The sequence below is a fragment of the Desmodus rotundus genome, chromosome 11 (assembly GCF_022682495.2).
Source record: "Desmodus rotundus isolate HL8 chromosome 11, HLdesRot8A.1, whole genome shotgun sequence".
Classification (NCBI taxonomy): Eukaryota; Metazoa; Chordata; class Mammalia; order Chiroptera; family Phyllostomidae; genus Desmodus; species Desmodus rotundus.
Genome location: NC_071397.1, coordinates 35,449,558 through 35,473,134, shown reverse-complemented (window position 1 = coordinate 35,473,134; position 23,577 = coordinate 35,449,558).

Here is a 23,577-nt window from a genome sequence, read left to right as displayed (position 1 = left end):
TGGATACCTTCTGGACAAACCATATACATTTTAAAATATGTATAAATATAATGTTATATAATACATAATAAATATACATAGTATATAAATATATAAACATAATTATATAAATATATAAAGATAATATATAAATATATGTGGTGTATTTATATATAAATTTCTAATGAGAAAGTGTTATAACATTCACATAAAATATGTTTAAGAGTAATTTTTTAAAAAGACAGAAACTCAGCATTTTTTCAGCTGAAAAGGTGAATTCATGTATGCGAAGATGGTATGCATTGTTTTTTTTCTTACATCTCTGAAGTTCATTTTAGGCTATACCTATTGAATTTTATCCTTAAGCATTCCCCTTAACTAAGGTTCAATAGAAATATTTTTCCAAAAGTTAATGAAAACTCAAGATTAGACTCCACTGGTAAAATATATAGACTGTAAGAAAGAGGACATGCACACAACACTTACTGGCTGCACTGCTGTGCTGTTTGCATGAGTCCAGATTACAGCACTGACCCTCAGAGAAAAGTCATTGAGAGACAGGTCCATAACTTCAGCCTTAGCTGGGTATCAACCAACCAAGTGAAAAGCATTGATGTTGAGTTTGATCGCTGAACTTTTCTGTCTCAGAGTGAATAGCACACAGTATAATCCAAGCCGTTTGATTTCAAGATGTACTGGTACAAAGAATCTCAAGTTTCCCATCAATGTCTGTCTTTGAAAAGGAGAATCTGAGGGCAAAGACCCTGGTGACTCTGAGCTATATGTTGATACAAACACTGAGGCATCTCAATGAAGACAGATGGAAAAGGTTGAATTTCATTCATATTAACTCATGTAGTTTTCAAAAAGCAGACCTTGAAATTCATCAGAATGTAAATGACCTTGAATGTGGCTTAAAACTTCTGTCCCACAACGTCCATCCCAGGGGACTAGATCATGAAGCTCCTTTTTATATCTAACCATTCCTACTACTGCACACTGGACACTTCACTGACTGTCCTAGAACATATTTAGGATTGGCATCACCACTGGGTAGAACAGATCTCCCAATCTGCGCCCTTCAGAACTCATGTTCCGCATCAATGTTCCACTTATTAGAATCGAAGTCTAGTTTTTAACACTCTGTTCTGATACTTACCGGTCATATTCTCTTACCAAATTAAATAAGTCATCTGAATCTCATTTGTTGGTTTTGTTTTAATCCCTAAAATGTGAACATTTACCTAGAATAGTGGTTTCCAAATCTCCCTGGTTGTTAGCATCGCATGGACTGCATTTTGAACTTCTAGAGTTCTAGTTTGGGAACGAGAAGCTGCCATGATCACAATTCTAAAAAGCTGCCCAAGCTTCATACCTACTGATCTACATGTTTCTGAAGATGCCTTCCAACTTTAATGCCCATGGTTTGTTAAAATACTGGACATGTTCAAAATGATGTGCTATTACTGTTATAATGGTTATTGTTAAGTATTTTTGTTCTTTGGGTTCCTCTGTGTGAAATTTGCTTTTAAAACACAAATGTGCCACTCTATGACCCTGTATAAGAGGAGACTCCCATATTACACTAACATATAACACTCCGAGTTTTGATTTCTAAGAAATGGAAGGTCAGAAATAGATGGTAGCGTCAAAAATTCCTGATGTTCTCCTTGAATGGCATTCAGCTCTTGTGTTCTTTACTCTTCTTTCCTATGATACTATCATTTCGGACCCTGGGAATTAAAGGATTGTCCAATCCAAATGTTATAAAACAATTCACCTTTTTTATCCCTTTTCAGCAATGTTTTACAAACCTGCCATTTCCATAATTAATATTTAAAATACTTTTCGGGGAAATACAAAAATAAGGAGAGTCAAAGATAAGTATCATGGCAAACAACAGGGTTTATAAAGTGCAAATTCAACATTAAGAAGTCCGTTTTTCTGAAAACACTTGTGGTAGAAGGATTGGTAGAAGAAGAAATGATAACCTTATGGTAAAACAAATTTGGACACTAAGTATGCAAACACATTTTTTAATATTTTAACTTGCTGAAATACAGCAAAAAATCATACTAAAATAATATTCAAGCTAGTTTACACATTTTTAATTGATAATGATATGTTGAGAGTAGTTTTATTTATATTCAATGTAACTCGATTGCTAGAAAAGTTCTCCCCTTGACTTTTAATAAATACTTATAAATTACACATATTATAAATATTTAACTACATATGACCCATGCCATTTCTGCATCCAAATTTTAATGTTTTTTATGATTTTATCACTCAAAATTATTGACTTTCATCTTTCTGATTCCAGGCAGTAGGACCAGACTTGAACCAGATCTCTCTGGATCAAGTATTTTCTGTGCTAGTTACTAATTATTTTCCACCTTCATTGCCACTGTTGTTACTCAGCTGGACAATTGCAATAGACTCCCAACTGGTCAACATTAAAGTTTTGGATAAGATCTTCCAATGATGTTTCAATAATATATGAAGTCTTTGCTGTGGCATACAATAGCATATAGACAGAGAAGAGATCTTTTGCAGAATAGTTTTACAATATATATAACATCTAATTTAAATCTAACTTTCAGTTATATACAATAAAAATAAACATAATGCTCCAAGGGGATCAATTTTTCATTCTCTTATAGGGAGTAACATTCTAAAGTCAAGAGTACATATAGAAATTTATTATATAAATTTTCTACAGAGAAAAAGAACAGTCAGAATAAAAAGGTAAGGGGCCAGGAGTAAAAGGGTAAGTGGTTACAGAAAGATAAGAAAATGTTACAGAAGGAGGAATTAAAGGCAATTAATATATATATAATAGAAATTTCACACTTTATTTTGTGGTGAGAATCTCATCCACTAGGTGTTCAGATTAGTCAAGTTGAGGTAGTGGCCATGTGGCCAGTGCTGTAAGATCCATTATGAGGCATATCCAGACAAAAGAGGAATGCACCCCAAGTCCAGGTGGTCAGAGGAAATGTTGGCATCAGAGTGCTGAGTAGCCCTCAAGATTTCAGAGTGACCTAGAGGTATTATTGGAGCAGGTTAGGAAATAAACCAAGGAGGGTTTGGGACAATTACTATATCTTTTAGCAAACTTTATTGGCCTGAGTATATGATATGTGGACGTGTAAGATGAGTTACAGGGAGGAATGAGTTAATTTATGTATGTTAACTTTGCCTGTTTGTTGGGTCAAAAGCGAGTTTAGATAGCTTTGAAGGCTTTGTGTAGATGTGATTAAAATTAATAATCAGTAGACTTTAAGTAAAGGGGATTACCCTGTATAATGTATGTAAACCTTGTGCAATCATTCGAAGGCCTGAAGAGCAAAACTTCAGGTTTCCCGGAGAAGAAGGAATTCTGCCTTAAGACTGTAACGTAGATGTCCTGCCTGAGCTCCCAGCTTGCTTGCCTGCCCTAACAAACTTGCCAGCCCTCAGAATAGCATGAACATATTTTATAAACCTCTCACTCTGTCTATATGTATCCTATTTGCTCTCATTTCTCCAAAGAACTGTGACTGGTACATTAAGTTGAGCCTCTAATACAAATTCCTCTCTGATTTTCCTAGTTATCTGAAGAAGGCAGAAAACTACAACTCACTTTTCCTTTTTTCTGTAACAAAGCCAGCCTTAGTCACTCACACTCCCTGCTTCCCTTCCTTTTTTAAGTCTCCTTTTGGCACTTACTTGACCACTGGAAGGTAGAGGCTCACACCTCATTGGCTTGGACTAGCCTTGCAGCCCTACCTAACACCAGGGGGCCAGCTTTTTTAATTTTAGGGGATGAATTACTTATCTGAATCTATGTGCAGCATTCTTCTCTACTATTGAAATATAAATGATTGGCATTGGGAAATTCATCCTAAGTAAGTGAAGTGGAAATCTGAACATTTCATCTAGCAGATCACTTTGGGATCCCAGTAATCCAGACAGAGAAAATGTCAGAAATGATAAAGAAAATAATAATAAGATATATGAATATTTTTATCTCTCCCTATTGACCTTAGCTTTTGATTAAGAGCACTATTTCCTAAGTCATTTCAAAGTAACCTACATATTCTACAAAGGTCAGATCTTGCACACCCAAAGCAGAATGAAATCAAGGAGGCTTAATTATCTAAATTGGCTCTTCACAGAAACTGAGATCACCTTTCTATTCTGATTCGGCTGAGCACTTCCAGGCATGGGCTGGTGAAGAGCAAAATATAAACATGCCCAAATTAAATCAAGCACAGCATTTAAATATTGACTGTTTATTAATTTGTTTGTAGAAACTCAACTTAAAATAACTGTGTGTCTTACATACCTAAATCTGAGGCAGTACAGGCTAGTGGTTAGGAATAGGAGGTCAGAATCCAAACTCCCTGGGTTCAGATTCTGCTCTCACATTAGCTGTATGACCGTAGCCATGCTGCAGGTTCTTCCTGCCTCAATTTGTCCATAAATAAAATGGTGATAATATTTTTTTTCTAAAAACAGTTTAATCCTCACCCAAGGGTATAAAGATATGTTTATTAAATTGAGAGAGAGAGTGAGAGAGAGAGAGAGACATCAATCCATTGCCTCCTACGTGTGTCTGCCCAGGAATCAAACCTGCAACCTTTTTTGGTGTATGGGACGATGCCCCAACCAACTCAGCCACCCAGCCCAGATGACATGGTGATAATATTAATGCTTATTAATAAAGCACATAAAATAGTATCTGAAATACAATAAGCACTTACAACATTAGCTGTTTATATTGGATGCTCTCTGATTTTGTGTTGGCCAAAAAGTTCATTTGGTTTTTCCATAAGATGGGTCTAGTAGTGCTTAATTGTCTTTAACTTCATTTGAAATAATTTTGTTAGACTATATTGTGACAGCTGTCATATCAGTGTGCACTTTAAAAAGCTTATCAAAATTGGTGAATTTTTGTGTAGCTATTTTAATATTGAAGATGGAAGACAATACACAACATTTTTGGCATATTATGCTTTATTATTTCAAGAAAGGTAAAAATGCAACTGAAATGCAAAAAAGAAAAAAGATTCGTGCAGTGTATGGAGAAGGTGACTGATCGAATGTGTCAAAAGTGGTTTGCAAAGTTTTATGCTGGAGATTTCTCACTGGATGATGCTCCACAGTTGGGTAGACAAGTTGATGATAATAGTGATCAAATTGAGACATTAATTGAGAACAATCAATATTATACCACACAGGAGATAGCTGACATACCAAAAATACCCAAATCAAGAAAGTTATTGGTGAAAATGAAAAATGTGTCTTTTATTTTATGGAAAAAAACAAATGGATTTTTGGTCAACCCAATACTTACCAATGCTTTTCATCAAACAGTTCCATCATTTTTGTATACAGTGTTCAGTTACCTGTTTGATTGGAAATAATCTGGACCTAAGTAAGAGTCCTAGTTTTGTAAATTCAAGGTTAGGTGATGTTGACAAGCCAACATCTGTGACTTCCTGACCTAGGAAGTGGACCTGATGCATACCATACATATATCACTATGAAAATCGAGTATGATTATATTTACTGAATATAAATTATTAAACCTGTAGAGCTGTGAAGTCCTGCTATCCATGTAATCAATGATCTTCAAAATAGTTAAGATTACCCCCAGATTCTGCTGCTGGTGTCCCATGTTCAAAACAATAAATATCAGAATTTCCAGTTATTTTTAAGTATATAAGGGTTTATTTTCCTTACTTATCAAGGAAAGGAAACTGATCTTTCCAACCAACTTGATAATGAAACTTAATTATTTAAGTATAGCTGTATTTCTCCATAGATTTTCCTCCATCCTCTCACATTTCACATTTTTTTCTTCCCTTGTTGATGCCCATGAGCTCATTGGAGTCAATTGTCCAATGTCCCTTCCCTGCTCCCACGTGCTCATCAGTCTTTCTCCCTTGTAGCTGCCTGAGGGGTTTTGCCTTCCTCTTCTGACTTAATCTATATCAGTGTAAAACCACAGGTGATCCACACAGAAGATAATGAATATCAATTTTCCAGTTTAGTCCTAAGACACCTACAGCAATGGATTCACTTAAAGAACATTCATGTGTAAGAAAATCTAATAGTCCCATTAAAAACAACAGTAAGCTGTGTTTTGATGGAGCCGTGCCTTCAGCAGTTTGCTGTTCTCTTTCATAGATTGTGAACTAAATTAGTATCATGGCTTACTGCTCTGAGCTACACATTTTTTTGAAAAGAGTAGAATAATATAAACACTTTAAAGTTATAGGGACTTTATATTAAAACACAATCAATAAAACTATACAGGAAAACTGGAAAATTTTGGTTTTCTTCTTTACTTTCAATCACTATCAAACTCACAAAGAAATTTGATGGTAAAAAGAGAACAGTAATTTGAAATATTCGGACAACTACTTATAGATCTCCCTCATTCAATCTGTCTAACTTCATAAGGACAGTTCTACTAGTCCTCCATATCCTAGTTGCCAAAAACTTTTGTAGCCCTTAATGAAGTCTTCGGTGTTTAAAAATTAGACATCTTGGGGTCTTCAAATATAAGAGACCAGCCTTGATTTCAAAACCTGACTAGACAATACCTACAGACTGCCATGAATATATGTCTCTGTTTCTCAGGTTAAATAGCCTATCCTCCCACACTTTGTCAGGCATATTATGACTTCATTTATTAAGCTTATTATACTTCTTTCACTCCAGAAAATGGTCTAAATACATGTAAGCAAGCTAACATCCATTGAGCATTACATTAGTTTCCTGTGGCTTCTGTAACAAATCACAACAAACATTGGTGGCTTAAAGAAATGGAACTTTATTCTTTCACAGCCCTGGACACCAGAAGTTCAAAATCATTCTCACTGGGCTGAAATACAGGTTTTGAAAGGGCTGCACTCCTTTTGGAGGATCATGGGGAGGATTAATTCCTTGCCTCTTCCAGCTTCTGGTAGCTGCTGACATTTCTTGGTTTATGGCCACATCCCTCTGTTACCACATTACCCTCTCCTCCTTCTCTTCTGTGACAAAGCTCCAAAGTTTCCTCTATTATTTATTTATTTTTTTAAATAAGGACACTTGTGGTTGCTATTGGGGCCAACCCAGATAATCCTGAATAATCTTCCTATCTCAAGGTCCTTAATAACTATGTTTCCTTAAAGGTAACATTTACGTTTTTCAGGGATTAGAACCACATATTATGGGGGGCAATATTTTCAGCCTGCTATATACACCACTAGACATGTTCCTATGCATGATTTTACTCAATTTATACAGTTAGTCTGTGAAATAGTTGTTGCTGTTCTTACTGTACAGGTGAGACCACTGAGCTCCAAGTGGTTGGGTAACTTACAGAAACATACAGGCAGTAAGTAGTTGGATATTTGATTTGAGCCTAGATCTCTCTGGTTCCTATTAGATTTTGTTTTTTTATTATATCCCAGCAGCTTCCCAAGTACTAGACACCTAGTGTATTCTTAATAAATGTTGTTGATATAAGAGAAAACCTTAATTGTAGTTTTGAGGTTTGCTGCTTTATCATTTTGTCACCGTTTTTAAAAGCTCATTGATTTTTAAAGCATTATATACATCAGATGTCCTTTCAGAAAGTGTTTTCTAATGTGAATTCCTTGTTCTTTCCAAAAGGATCACTACTTATAATTGGAGGCAGTTTAGTCAATATAATTCAACATCAGAGATGTGAGGATTTCATATAGAAAGTAAAAGAAAATTGAACATTTGAGAAGGTAAAAATACACTCCAATGTCATTGGTCTACAGAAGTTGAAAATAGGTCCTTAATCTGATCCAAGATGATTGGGAACCAGCTGTATCACCACCATGAAATCATGAAGCTTCCGTGAGCACTGAATGTAAAGTTAAAATTCATTCAAACAATGTGATGTGTTCTCCCTGGTTTCCCCTAAGTCCCAGATATTTGTGAAGTTGTATTAATGGGTTCTAATCATTCACTATAAACTTTCTAGTGAACACTTTTAAAACCACATTTGGTAAAGCTATTTTTAAAAAATCTAGGAAGAACCACTGGTCATTTCCACGAGTGTATGCTGCCTAATGTTAAAATACTGGTTTTCTTGGACTATGAAGGCATGCATTAGGTTTCTCTTGCTGGTGTAATAAAGTACCACACATTTAGCAGCTTAAACAATCTTCATTTATGATTGGTACCGGAAGGGATCTGTTTTCCTGCACACGTCAAAACCCAATAATACATGAACAGGAGTTTGCAGCCAAAAAGTACAGATTTATTAAGGAGATGGCGCCATGCCCAGAATTGTACACAGGCAGCTCATGCTCAAAACCTGTCCCCCTGATGACTTCCAGGGCATGGGTTACATAGGGAAAAATTATTAATCATGGTGACTCAGGGAGTTAGGGTCATGGTCTCTACTGATTGGTTAGTGCTAGGGGAGGGGCATTCGATCATTAATCTGGTCCTGATGTCAGCCATAGAGTTGTTCTGTCTACCTTTGCAAGGATTTGTTCTGTGGGATCATTATGCTTTGTTGGGTCCTGAGCTAAAACACACCTGAGGGCAAGATATTGTCTTTAGTTTAATTGAAAACGCTGACTGTGTCATCAAAAGATCCAGGACCTTGTTCCTAAGACTACTGAATGCTGATCAGAACCTCATTATCCTAGGGCTTAATGATTAAGCAAGAGAGAGGTAAGTGGGTGATTCAGGGCCCTGGGTGAGGCCAGTTTGAATCAAAGTGAAAAAAATTAAAATAAAAGGTCAGATTGAAGGAAATAAGGTTTCAGTGCAGTCACATTATCTCTCAGTTCTATAAGTCAGATGTCCAGGGACAGCATGGCTCAGCTGGTTGTCTGCTCCTGATTTCAAAAGGCCAAAAATTTTGGCAGGACTGTGTTCCTTTTTAAAGAGTCTGGAAGTGAATCTACTTCCATCCTTTTTCAGGATATTGGCCAATTTCAGTTCCTTGTGGCTATAAGACTGAGGTTTCTTTGCCACCTGTTGACTGGGGGTTATTCATGGCTTCTAGAAATGATTCTCATTCCTTGGGTTATAGTCCTCTTCCTCCATCTTCAGAAACAGCAGTGATGGATTGAGTCCTTCTCATGCTTTAAATATCTCTGAGCTCCCTTTTTGTTTCATTGTTCCTCAGCTGTCTTCCACGGCATGTTTTGACAGACTTTCCTACCTTCCCTTATATTGAATACATTTTTTATTAGAAGGATTTTTAAAAATTTTATTGTTTAATTACAGTTGTCATAATTTGCCCCCCATTACTCTCCCCTACCCCACTCACCTTCTGCTCCCACAGTCAATCCCCACCCTGTTGTCTATGCCCATGGGTCCTTTATACATGTTCCTTGACTAGAACTTCCCCCTTCTTTCCCCCATTATCTGCCTCCCCCCTCCTCTCTGGTCACTGTCAGTTTGTCCCTTATTTCTGTGTCTCTGGTTCTATTTTACTCACTTGTTTGTTTTGTTCATTAGGTTCCACTTGTAGGTGAGATCATATGGTATTTGTCTTTTGCTACCTGGCTTATTTCATTTAGCATAATATTCTCCAGTTCCATCCATGTTGTCACAAAGGGTAGGAGTTCTTTCTTTATGCTGCATAGTATTTCATTTTGTATATGTACCACACAAAATGAAAAGGGAACCAACTGTATGGGGGAACATATTTGCCAATGATACCTTGGACAAGAGGTTGATCTCTAAAATATAAGTCATGTGACTCAACACTAGGAAGACAAACAACCCAATTAAAATAAAAAAAAATGGGCAAGGGACCTGAACAGACACTTCTCCAAGGAGGACATACAGAGGGCCTATAGACATGAAAGAATGCTCAACATCATTAGCCATCAGAGAGATGAAAATTATGTTGAATACTCTTAAAGGGCTATGTGGTTACATTAGATTCACCAGGAGAAGCTCCCAAATTAGAGCCAGTTGACTTGTAATCTTAGTTTCATCTGCAAAGACCCTTCACAGAAGTAACTAGACTAGTGTTTGGTTGAATAAGCAGGAGTTAGGAATACTGGAAGAACATTTTTAGAATTATGCCTAAAACAAAGTATAAAGTCTCAACTAAGGTTTACTTTTATTCTTAATTCCCTATTTCTAAATTTCAAAGATCAGGTTACTCAGTAAGGACTTATAGCACCAGCAACATAGAATCAACTGCACATTTTTCTGAATACAGTTGAAGGACATAACGTTTGAAGGTTCAGATAAACTTATGTAGCCACATTTCCATCTCACGTATGAATGCTAGATAAGGAAAAGAGATTAGACACAATTAAAAAAAAAGAAACATCATTTATTCCTAGAAGTTTATATATCTAATGCACCAAGGATGATAAGCATGGGCTATGTTCAAATGGAAGAACAAGCACTTCCTGAAATCTTGAAAACAATGATTGACAAGAACAAAATGCTCACTGACAAAGGGCATGAAAACATGTTCCTGTAAGCTATTTAATGACGTGGGGTGGATCACCTCAGCATTATCATGTGTCTTAACTTGGAGGTGAATCTTGTCTTCCTTTTACTTGCTCCTTTGGAGTCATTCTACCTGGCAACAAGGGAATCTTCTCCAGGAGCCAATGAGACATTACACAGCAACTCCTACATGGGATGATTTAGTACTTTCATTTACCATCACAGAAAAAAAAATTACCATTCAAAAACCTGATATGATTAACACTATAGCTTAGGTTCTTAATGTGAATGTTTTCATAGACAGAATAAGAGTTCAAAACTTTTTAAGAGCAGGTGAATTTCCTCCCCACTCTGTTTCCCCACTTGGATACTGAGTTTCAGAGAGTAAGGAGGTGCTAGGGGATGACTGAGTCTCAAGGTGGAGGGGGCCTAGCTCGCTGGATCCCCCCATAGAAGAGACCTATTAACAAGAAACACCTGCATTGGATAGTTAGGTGATGAACTAGAGTAATTCTATTGTGTTTAGGTTTGTACACCTTTTGGATCTATTCATTCCAGCAGCTGGCATTATCCACACTAATACATCCTAGCATAAACTTCATTTTGCAAGGTCTCTTGCAGAGTCCCTGTCTCTTTAGATTCCATAAATCCTTAATACACTCAAATATTTTTTCAAGGATACTGTTTTCAAGGATGTTGTAAAGGGCAAGAGCTATTCTGAAGTTCAGAGCCAAGAATTTGAAAAAATAAAATTCTAGTGCATTATTTTCACTGGACCAAAAACACTTTAACCTTTTTCTTAAGTTTTAATAATGGATGAGCTTCAAAGCAAAGAGCAAAATTAAAAGTAGTAAAAAAGTACATGGAAAAAAGTGCTGAAATATTATTATCCTGTACAAGGTTAACTCAATAATACAGAGTGCTCTTGGCATAAATTAGATTCCAGATGAAGGGAAGACAAACACAGGTCTTCTTTTAGATAGAGAAGATCTGCATTTAGAGATTTATTATAACTCAGAGCTTAAACATTCTCACACTTACATTATTGCCCTCTGGAAAAGGAGGGTACCTTTGGGGTTCCGGTAAATCAGGTCAGCAAGAGGGAATACCTACAGTTCTCGGTCCATGCAGATTTAGATACAGGCAAGGTTATTCATTCTTTCGAATTACTCATTTGTACAGAAGGCTTTGAATAAGATGTAGGAAGTAACAGGAGGTAATGTGAGGCTAAAACATATATGACAGTATTATCACATGTAAATGGTAGAGTTGAGCTGATACCTATGGGAAAAATACAGAGTCAATAGAATCAATAATTATTAGTAATAACTATACTAATAGTCATACTATAACTACATATAACATCTTTTACATCCGTCATTTCTCAATAAGCATGAAGGTACATATTATTATATATTGTAAATGTATGAGAAATCAAGCTTAGAGAGATTTTCAGCAAATGAACCAATGTCATACAGCTATTCTGCTCAAGTTTCAAAATTAGGAATTGTGTCCAAGTTCCATCATTAAAAAAAAGTCCTGTTTAGGAATTTCTTATTCACCATAATAACCATCAACAAACAAGGATTATTGATAAACTACTCTGTCCTGAGAATTGTAGTATTCTTTTCATTGTACCCATTTCCCTTAGCATTTTTATTAATTCTTATGTTGATATCCCTGGCCTCAAGAAGAAAGGTAATACTCCTTCTGATGTGCTTTCATTCTTGTCTTTCAATATAAGTCTGTATGACTCAGACAATTTTTTTATTGATGAGAGAGGGAGAGAAACATCAATTTGCTGTTCCACTCATTTGTGCATTCATTGGTTGCTTCCGGTACATGCCCCCACCAAGGATCAGACCTCAGCCTTGTTGTACCGGGCTCTCGGACCAACTGAGCTGCCTGACCAGGGTCTGTTGTGCTTTCTTAAAGATAGAGTTAACTCCTCTGACAAACACAAATTCCTAGTTTTTTAAAAAGAATAACCATTTGGACATACACAGAATTTTAGGATAAATATAAAAATGTTTTAAACCTTTTTATTTAAGAAGTGCAACATCCGTATTAAATGCTTTTCCTAATTTGATGTGCTTTTAAAAAGTCAGTTATACTATCTCTGGTTACTATATTACTTAATGAGTAAAGATTTTTAAGAAAGCCAAATATTTCACAAAGAAAACAAGGCAAATATAATTTGTAACCATAATGACAGCTTAATTTAAATTTGGTCTTTTTGTATGGTGTTCAGACTTATAATTATTTACAAAGTCACATTATTGATTATTTTAAGCAGGCAACAAACACTTCTGTAAATGAAGGCAAATTTACTTTGTTCACGCCACACTAGTTACATTTAACTACAGGGAGACTGTTAAAGATGGTGTGGAACTTAGATACAAATAATCAGAATATGTGTTAGGAAAACAGTTTTAAGAATTTGATCATAAAATCACTTTGTTTTTAACAGTATTTTTTAAGTCGTGACAATAATTTATTCTAGCAGAAACAATTGTGATACTTTGCAGGGTCAGGAGGCATGTTAGGGAAACCAGACCACTCAAGGCCCTGTTCTTGTGCTTGCTTTCTTACAGAGACAAAGAGGGGAATGGGAAGAAGAGAAAAGAAAGAGGGAGGGAGACTTAACAAATAACTGTTGACTGACTTAATGGATAAAAAATAATAATAGAAGAGCTTGGTGAAAAGGTGAATGGATTAAGGAATAAAAAACCTCATAGACACCGACAACAGCATGGTGATTACCAGAGGGAAAGGGGGCTAGGGAGAGGAAGGAGAGGGTAAAGGGGGAATAAATGGTGCTGGAAGGAGACTTGACTTGGGGTGGTGAACACACAGTATAATATACAGATGATGTACTATAGAATTGTACACTTGAAACATGTATAATTTTATTAACCAATGTAACACAAATGAAAATAAATAAATACATAAATTAAATAATAATAGTAAAGAAGTGTGCAAATGACTACCAATGCAAATATGCTTAATATGTCAGTCAGGCTTCAATCAAGGAGACAGACTACTCTGAGTGTTACCCAAACAGGAATTTATTACAGGAATTAGACATTGCACAATTCTGAGGGGAACTGGAAAAGTAGAGGTTCACCATGGGGAGCTGGATGTTACTTAGCAGTTACTTATTATAACTTATCAGGCAGTTCTCCTGAAGCATGGGGGATGTGGGGTGTCCAACCCATGGCCTGTGGGCCACATGCGGCTCAGAATGGCTATGAATGTGGCCCAACACAAAATCGTAAATTTACCTAAAATCTTTTTTTTTTTGCCCATCAGTTTTCATTAGTGTTTGTGTATTTGATGCATGGCCCAAGACAACTCTTCTTCTTTCAGTGTGGCCCAGAGACGCCAAAAGGTTGGACACCCCTGATCGATCTGGAAACAAGAAACATCTAGTGGCTGGAGCAAGCTGCAGTTGGTGTAGATGCATGTGGTAAGCTGTTGTCCCTTCATAGTGACTCTCTGTGAATTCACCGGGAACGTGTATTGGGCCTGGGAGTCTATGGTTCAGTAGGCTCAATGGTCTGGAAGTAAAGCAGAAGTAGAGTGGAAGTAAAGAGAAGCGAATATGAATGAGGATAAACTGGAACCCAACAGCATCTCCCCATGTCTCCCTCTCTGCCTCCCACCATGATGGCCTTTAGGGAGCAAAGGCTATTGTTTCCTTGGTCCAAATCTCATGCAAATTTCTCTTGTGGCCAACTGCAAGCTGGAACCATATAGGCAAGATGATTCTGAGAGATGTAATTCCAGGTTAGCCAAGCCAACACAAAACAGTCTCATTAGGACTTTTGGAGTATACCCAATTTCACTCTTATCTATGCTGTGAGGTATCTATATTTTCTATTTACAACACGTTATTTCAAAATAAAGTCCTAAGCAAAATACTTCCTTTTGGAAATGATGGTAAAATCAAAATGAATAAATATAAAGCTATAAAGTTATAAAATCCCTTTTGAGTTTCCTTTTCGTGATTTTTCACATTGATCTGTTTATTCACCTAGTGCTTTGCACTTCACAAATATTTTAAATTCTAATGAAATCCCAACAGAATAGTGGCAATTTGCCAGAGCATTTGTCTCTCACTTTTCTAAAAAGAGTGAGAAGTGAGGAGAAGTGTAGTGGCTATGCATATCCATGTTGGGGTGATGAAGTCCCACAGGATGTTAACCTGATGAGTGTTCTCACTGGTCTCTGCAGTGAGAACAGTGCTCTCCATGCAGAATGTCAGAACAGACGCCACAGGATGGGATCAATTGATCTGCAAGTGTAATACTTACTCTCATTCCTTAAATGCATGGAATGGATCCATACAGTTCAGAGCATTTTTCCAGGGAATGTTAAGGATTGGTGTCCACACCCAAAATTCTGGCAAACTTCATAGCAGGAAAATAAGTCATTGCACAGTGGGTGTGGGCCTGATTTAATGTTATTTTGAGGTTTATATATGAATTCACTTTGTTTTAGTAATTTTCTGGAACTAGCTATGCCACTGATAGTACTTTACTCTTCAGTAATCACTAGCTTGGGTCAACCAATTTGATTATTTTTTACAGCTACTGTATTTAGATAGTACTTATAAAAATATAGTGATTTGAATATGATAAGTATTTGATATTAAAGGCAGAGCTTTAAAACTGATTTGTAGCTAAAATAAATAGACATTTTCATATTTATAAATCTGACATCATCAGAATCCTGTAAGCTAATGTTCATATTAATGGAATACTTTAAATTTGCAGTTGCTATAAAATTGAAATGGGGAAATACTGTGTTGGCTTCAAATGAATTACTACCTTAAGGTCAAGCTAAATGTATTTTTTTCTCTACAACTATCAAGTAGATTTAGAGTATGTCATTAAAATGAAAGTACTTTGTATATATCATCTTTAATATGGACAGAAAAATGCTTTTAGAGGAGATAAATTACACATCAAAGTAACCAATTTTACTAAAATGTGAGACTTCAAGTAAAAAGATATTCAGCAAACCTGTTAGGTTCTTACTGGTATATTCTTTGGTTAACAGTTGGAAATCACTGTTCATCATGCTAGCATTAAAAAAATACCTATATGGGGTATTGGCAGTAACCCTCCCTATAATAAAAATAACCTACACTGTGGTTGTCTTTGGCATAAAATACTCATTTGGAAAAATGGGTATTGGGAAGAGTTTAGTATGGAAGTGATCACACCAGAGAAAAGAATGTTGTCGATAACCAAGTTTGATCTGCTCATTTGATAGGAAGAATTCCGCCTCACAATTACAGTTCCATATTCCATGGTGACAATGACAAAGAGGAGGACTTCATTAATACCAAAGAACACTAAATTGGACTTATACTTAAAAACTGTCAGAATTACTTTCTTCATTTAGAACTATGGACTAATTAATTCTTACTTAATTCTAAGATTAAGTGAAATCATCTGTGAGACAATACCTAGTATCCATTGATATGTGGTGTCTACACTAAATGCCTATTTTCTTCCCTTCTTTCATGGGGTTTACTTATTATGGCACAATTTACAAGATTAATTACTTGCTTCAAAGGATTTACTGAAGTATAAAAAGTGTTAGTAGGAAATCTGAGAACAAATGTCAGATTACCCAACATGCAACCTGTTTTTGCTTCTAATATGCTAAACATGTTTCCTTCCTGGAGCAGAAAAAGAATTACTCCCATAGGATAGAAAACAATGTTACTACTCTCTAGGACCTGTATTTCTTCACTCCCAACAGTATGGCAACACCTAAAATTATTTGAGCAAATACGGATTTGTAATCCATTTCTCCTAGTGTTATTTCCATGTCTCTCACCAACTTCTCTATTCACTTTTGACCAAGATGGCCTTAATGTTCCTCTAAACGTGACTTAACTTTAGACGAGTTTCTTGCTGAGTATAAGCCCCTACCCTCTCTTTTCTTAGAGCATTTATTTTAGAAAACTTGTAATTGCAAATTCTTTCTCTGCCTCTGAAATGTAGATAAATCTCCAAGCCTCTTCACTGTTTTACAATCCAGGAATGTCTTTTTCAAGGACCTGGGTGACTCCCTCAAGAGAGACAGAGCCCAACTCCCAGTGGGACAGTAGCAACCTAACTTGATAAGCGGATATTAGCAAACAGAGAAGGCTTAATGGCAAAAACATTTGCAAACTCAGGAATGACTCCGAGTGCCAGGCGCATCCCATTGACCACACCCACTGTCAGTGTCCTCCAGTGCTTTTCCACTCGCTCACCCTAGTACTTAAAATCCCTCAGGTCTTTTGTTTTATGGAGTTGAGGTCACTGTCTCCCCTACAGCAATAGTTTTCCTTGACTCTATCTGGTGCAGTTTTTGACAGTTTCCTTCTTATTGAATAAATTCTATACTTCATTGTTAAAATAACACCTTTACCCTTATATCCTCAACTCCTTTGCCCCTCTTTTTTTCCAAACCCAAAATGTAAACAATTAACTTCTCCAATAATTTGGTTAGAGAAAAATACACAGCCAGCTGACTCACTTCAGTCCCTGCCTGCCGACTTCAAGTCCTAGAACACTATTCCACCCCTTTGTCTGCCATAATGCCCCCACACCCCCTTACCCACACTCATTTTCAGCAGATGACATCATTTCCTATTCCAGAAGGAAAATAGAAAAAATTAGAAAAATGTCCAACAGCTTCCACCTCCATATCCATCTACCCCCTGCATGTGGAACGTTATACTCTGCCCTCCCTGCTGCCTGGAGAGAGCACAGGCTACCACCCTTCCTTCAGCTGTGTCCCTGGTCCCCTTCTTGCCCATCTCAAGAATTTAGCTGTCGAAACTCTACAGTTTTCCTTACTCTACTCAGTCAGTCCCACCACCCTACAACATTTTCAGGCATTCCCATCTTAAAACAATACTAATGGTAATAATAATAATCCTCTCTTAATCCCAAATGTTCTCCCAGATACTGCAATAGATGTCTTCTCCCCTTTTCAGAGAGTCTTTGAGAAGGTGTTTACAGTTCTTCTCTTACCATCTCCTTTTAAACTTAGACAATTTATGCTTTAGAGTTCTATTCCTAGGGATTAATTAAATAAAGTGTCCTCGCTCAAAAGTCAGCTACTAAAAAGAATTAGGCCAGCTCGTCAGGTTGAGTTTATCGGAAGATATCCTTCTTGGAAGATTCTCCCTCAGATCTGCTTCTGAGGGTTGATGATTCTAAATCTTGAAGCCATTTTATTAAAATAATAAACAATCTCAAGAAGATATTGATTTTTAGAGTAAAATTTCAATTTGTTAATTTACAAATAAGAATGTATCTTTTCACTCATGGTTTGCTATATTTAACCTCTACTATCTCCTCCATAATGCTCTTGTATTAAGAAATGTAATGTTAAATTCCTGCTCTTGAATTCCTTTAATGGTTCTCTATTACTTTCCAGATTAGTCCAAAAGCCTTATAGTTATGCAAATATTATGAAATATTAGGTCTCAAAATCAACTTATTTTTCTGTAACTCAATTTCTGTCTCTATTTTATTACTGTGGGTGAAAACCTCAGTCTCTTGTAGGGTCAGTCACCCACTCCCCACATTCATCTCCCCGGGATTTTTTATGATACCAGGGTCTTATGTATTGTCAAGGTAAGATTGAGGGAAGGAGGACAATATGGTCCTTGGCTTTGCTCTAGTAGTTTGACAGTGAAACATAGTCATATATCATTTCAGTTGTCTTGGCTACTTCAGGTTCAGTGACTTGATGATATTCTGTGACACTTGGGGCACACAATACATTGGAGAAATTGTCCAGGGCTCCATCTAACTAACACCACACATTTCCCTCTGCTGACATTCTACATCTCCTGAGAGCTACCAGAAGGCTGTCCCATTCACAAGACCCACCAATACACCTCTCTCTCTCTCTCTCTCTCTCCCTCTCTCCCCTCCCATTCCCCTTCCACATCTATCTTTGTCACTTTCCAACTTTTTCTACCTTCCCTTCTCTCTGCAATTCAGGAATCTCTTCTATCTTGGGGACTGTAGGTGGGAGCCTTGTGCTCCTCTCTGCTTTCTCAAGACATAGTTTTCATACCAGGAATCTTATCCCTAATTTTGATGTGTGTAGGTTCTAGAAATAAAGGTTATCAGGACTTGTAGGCCCTGTCCTATGTTCATCTCTGCAACGCCCCTCTCCCAAAACAGTGAGCACCAAACCCATAGCTTCCTGAATGGTGAGATGGGTAAAGGGAGTGGGGGATTATGCTTTAATACCAGTACTACATTTACAATTGCATCTCACTTTATCCTCTCATTCATCCACGTTTCCTTACATTCCCATGCCATCAGATGGTTCAATGTTTCCTGAATGCATAGTTCCAAATACCTGAACAGTTCTATTTGTGCCCTGTCTGCTTTGAATGACCCTTCATGTGTAAACAGAATATAATGATGAAAGAGAAGAAGGTAAGTTTACAACAGCTAGCACCTTCATATTGTAACTGGAAGATTTCTCTAGCCAGAGTGTGGCATAGTATACATCTTTGCATTAAATCTTAGTTAGGGTTTATAATTTGAGTGGGGGGGGGGATAAAAACATATATATATGTGTGTGTCTCTATATATATGCACATGATGTATATGTATATCTGTGTATACACATACATCTGTATGTTTAAAAGTGGGAATATGTAACTATCACATGGAACTACTGACCATTTTGTGGACCCTAGTGGGTGCCTACAACCTATCTTGAACACATTTACTTAACATACATTCACATCTAACATTATATATATCTAATCTGCCATCTTAGTGTCCTGGCACCAATTTTTCATACATGTTACAACTCATTGCTCCCCTACTTACCTTACATTAATTACTTGATGAGTTTTAGGGTGACAGATTAGTCACTTGATAGTAATCTTAACCACATCATTGCTATCAGGAGAGCTTCTGAAAACCATTTCTTCTTTGGCTTAACTTTGGAAATGGATAAACACATATGTTTTATGAAAATGATGATTGCTTTCAATATCATGGGGTGACACTTTCTGACCTTGCTCCTAAATTCTGAGAATGCAGCTCCCTATGCACTGATTAGAGCTCATCTTCACAAACCCCAGTTAAACACCTTGGAAAAGAATTTTTATTAGTAAGCATATAGATTATTATCATTCAAGGATTTTTTAAATCTCTGTCTACAGTGCACACCTTTACACAACTTTTATTTTCATGGTTATCAAGCACAGGTAGGCCCTTAATGCAGACTAGAGATTCAAGGTTGATCATTCAGCTCCACCTAACTTTGTTCAAGACATCTGTTCTAAGTTTTGTCAAGGTCATTCATGATGTAATGTTGCTGAATTATATAACCACCTTTTGGTTCTCATCTTTACCCATCAGCAGTGATCAGGTTAGTTTAGCCTAAGAAGGCCATTGTCTCTCTGAGGAGCATCTCTTAGTAATCAGACACTGACAAGTTAACACTTACCATGCCCAGTTTCCTCAGGTCTTCACATATTTGTAAACATAATGTCCTCTCTATACCACTCACATTTAACACACAGCACAGATACCTGGAAAGCCCACAATTATCCTTCTTCCCTGTCCAGGTTTCAGTCTTCTCTGGATACTCTAAGCATTTCCTCCCTGATAGCAATCTTTAAATTGTTATCTGTTTATTTGCTGGCTTTTCTATAAGATATTAAGATTTTTTTCATATTTAGGAACTTAGAAAGAGTAGCCATCAATCAATGTTTGCTGAATAAAGAATGAATTTTCATAATTTTCTCACTTTTTATTTTTTCCTGATCTTTTCACATACTTTGAAACTTTAAAAAGTGAAATTATTTTTAAAAATCAGAATCTTATACTTCATGGTGTACTAATATTTATAAAAACAATAGAAACCACATTTTTTGCTTTCAATTTTGAAATTACTTGTCATTGCTGACATTAAAAACAAAATGTTTTCCTAAATATGTCAGAAAATAAGTTAATACATTCATTAAAATAGAAATCAGATTTCATTTGATCATTTAAGGTTTTAAATATTAAAAGTAAGATGCATACATTTTTATTTTTCTAAAGTTCTCTCATTTATACCCTTACTGGTGTGGCTCAATTGGTTGAGCATCATCTCACAAAGTGAATGGACACTGGTTCTATTCCCAGTCAGGGCACATGCCTGAGTTGTGGCCAAATTCCCAGTTCAGGCTCATGTGAGAGGCTGATCAGTGTTTCTCTCATGCATCAATGTTTCTGTTTCTCTCTTTCTCCTTACCTTCCCCCTCTCCAAAAATAAATAAATAAAATCTTTAAGATTCTCTCATATTAAAAAAGATCTTGCTAGTATTCTACATTCACTGCAAAGTTGCAATATAATTTGTAAGGCAGGAACATTTAAATGCTAAGTTTTTAAAATTAATTTTTTGAATTAGAACAGCTCTTACAATAAAAACAACAAAATGCAGGCAGCTTGAAGAAACTGGATTCAGTGATGATTGCTATCTTTAAAGCTTGTGACCTTACATTATCCTGTCATATGCCAAAGGATATTGAAAGTCTTTAAATTAATTTCAGGGACTACACAATAATGTTTTCTTTAATCACAGAAGCCAAGAGCAGTCTGCCCTTTGTTGTTCTGTTTTCATGTGTTTAATCTTCATAACATGATTCTATAATATGTCCTATTTATAGATATATTTTATGAATTTTTCCAGAACAATTTTTTAAAATCTTGGTGATAACATGCACCTCTTTGTACCTCTTCCTGATACTTCTCTAAAATGAGAAAAATATTTTTTTCATTGCATCATACGTTCAGTCAACCTGTTTGCTCCCAGTGTTTAAGATGCCTTTAAGGTTGCCAGTAACAAACAAGCAGCGATGCTCATATATCATGAAGTTCCTTGTGTACTTTCAGAATGGCAGAAACGTAAGAGTGTAAATTGTGCCAAGAACTAATATTTTCACAGTAATTTTTAAATGTTATCCCTCACTCTGTGGGTAAGCAAATGGAGCCATAGAGAACTTTATAAGGTTAGCCAGCTGGTAACTGAAATAGAGCCTGACTGACAGGACAAATTTATATCCATTTGAACACAAAGTAGAGATGACATTATTATGCCACCAATGCCAAAGAATTTCTAGATATGATGCAGATATCACTGAAAATAGACTATTGAGGAAAAACTACCTCTTGTGGAGAAAGTAGTACCATATCCCTGAAAGCAAATGGAGGCAATCTGAAGAGACTGGAAATACTATCTCCTGAGGCAGCAGGCAATATTCTCCATCAGAGATGCAAAGACACAGTTGAGGAGAAGAAGCCAGCCTGAGTAGAAGGCTAGTTATGGAAAACAGCTGTTAGGTGCACAAATTTTTCTAAAGAGAGAGACTTGAAGTAAAGAAGAAGTGTATATCCACAATTTACTCACTTGATCACCTAAAGGGAACTGACAGATTGAAGAAAATTAGAAGTAGAAGAAAATACTATCATAACAAGAATTGTCTGTATTTGGTGTCTCTATTTCTATTTCTTCCATTCTCTCTTGATCTTAATTTAATCTGACTCTTCCCTCCATCTCTTCACTAAAATTTCTCTTGTCAAGATCACGAATGACTTTACTGTTGTTGAATCAAACATTCACATTCTGGTTCTCATCTTATCTGACATTAATGACATCAGATCCACCTGATCATTCCCTTCTCAAATTATTTCTTCACTTGGCTTTCAGGATATTCACTCCCTTAATACTCTTCCTCCAACTTGTCTCCATCTCTTTTATAGATTGCTCCTCACCTTCCTGAATGCTTAGTGTTGTAGTACCTGTTGCTCAGTGCTTGTTCTAGTGCCATGGCCTTAAATGCCCTCCAATCACTGATAACTGTCAAAGGTATGTCTCAGCCTGACTTTCTATGGTGGACTCCGCACACAAGTGCAACTGCCTACTTGATCTCTCTTCTTGGATAGCCTGTGGGAATCTGAAACATAAATATTCATATCGGAATTTCTGAACTTTTCCCAAAAATTTCCTCTTCTTGAAGTTTTACATAGTTCACTTAATGGGAACTCAAACTTTTGATTACTTAGGCCAAAAACCTAGTGTTCAATTAGCAGGCAAATATTGGATTTTTTGTTTGTGTTTAAATATTAATTATAGTGGATATAAAGCAGAAACCAAGAGGATAGAGAAAGGGATGTTAGAAAGACATTTTACTCTCTATTTGTGTTTTGATGAGTTTTGAATTATGAAAGTATTACTTATACAAAAGTTAAATGTAAAATTTCATAGGATGAAGTAAATATGAATACATTACTCCAATGGGCAATAGTACATAAAATGTTAAAATTACCTTTCTCAGAAGAAAAAGAAGTTGCATATTTCTATTCTTTTACCAGAAAAAATTAGAATTTTATTATCTATATGATTGTTCCTAGCATTAAAACAACACAAATAATAAACTCAAAAGAGTTTATAACTCTTGGTGATAACATGCACCTCTTTGTACCTCTTCCTGATACTTCTCTAAAATGAGAAAAATATTTTTTTCATTGCATCATACGTTCAGTCAACCTGTTTGCTCCCAGTGTTTAAGATGCCTTTAAACTCTTTTGAGTTTATTATTTGCTACCAATAATTTATATAAAGGAATTACTGAAAAAAATAGTATTATCAATTTCTGTGAGTACTTATTGTTTCTTGTGTCACTAATCAACAGTATTTATCTGCTAAATAGACCGTAAAATTTAAATAAGGAATAAAACCTGGCAATTAAGGGCAGACCCAATTTAATTTTATTCCTCCTGTTTTAACTCTTGTTATTAAATATCAAAACCTGACAAACCATATTTTAATATTTATATTTTAACTATAATTTCTTATTTAAAATGTTTTGGTTACATTTTTGAAATATGAACTTGTAAGACTTCCAGGGAGAGCCAATATAATTCTAAGAAGTAAAGATATTGAAAATAATTTCATCAATAATCCCATGGCATAGGGTAGGGAGAGTTAAGAAGAAAAATGCAGTCACTATGAAAACAGTATGGAATTTCCTCAAAAAACGAAAGATGGAACTGCCTTTTGACCCAGCAAGTCCTGCTGGGACTATACTCTAAGAATCCTGAAACACCAGTTCAGAAGAA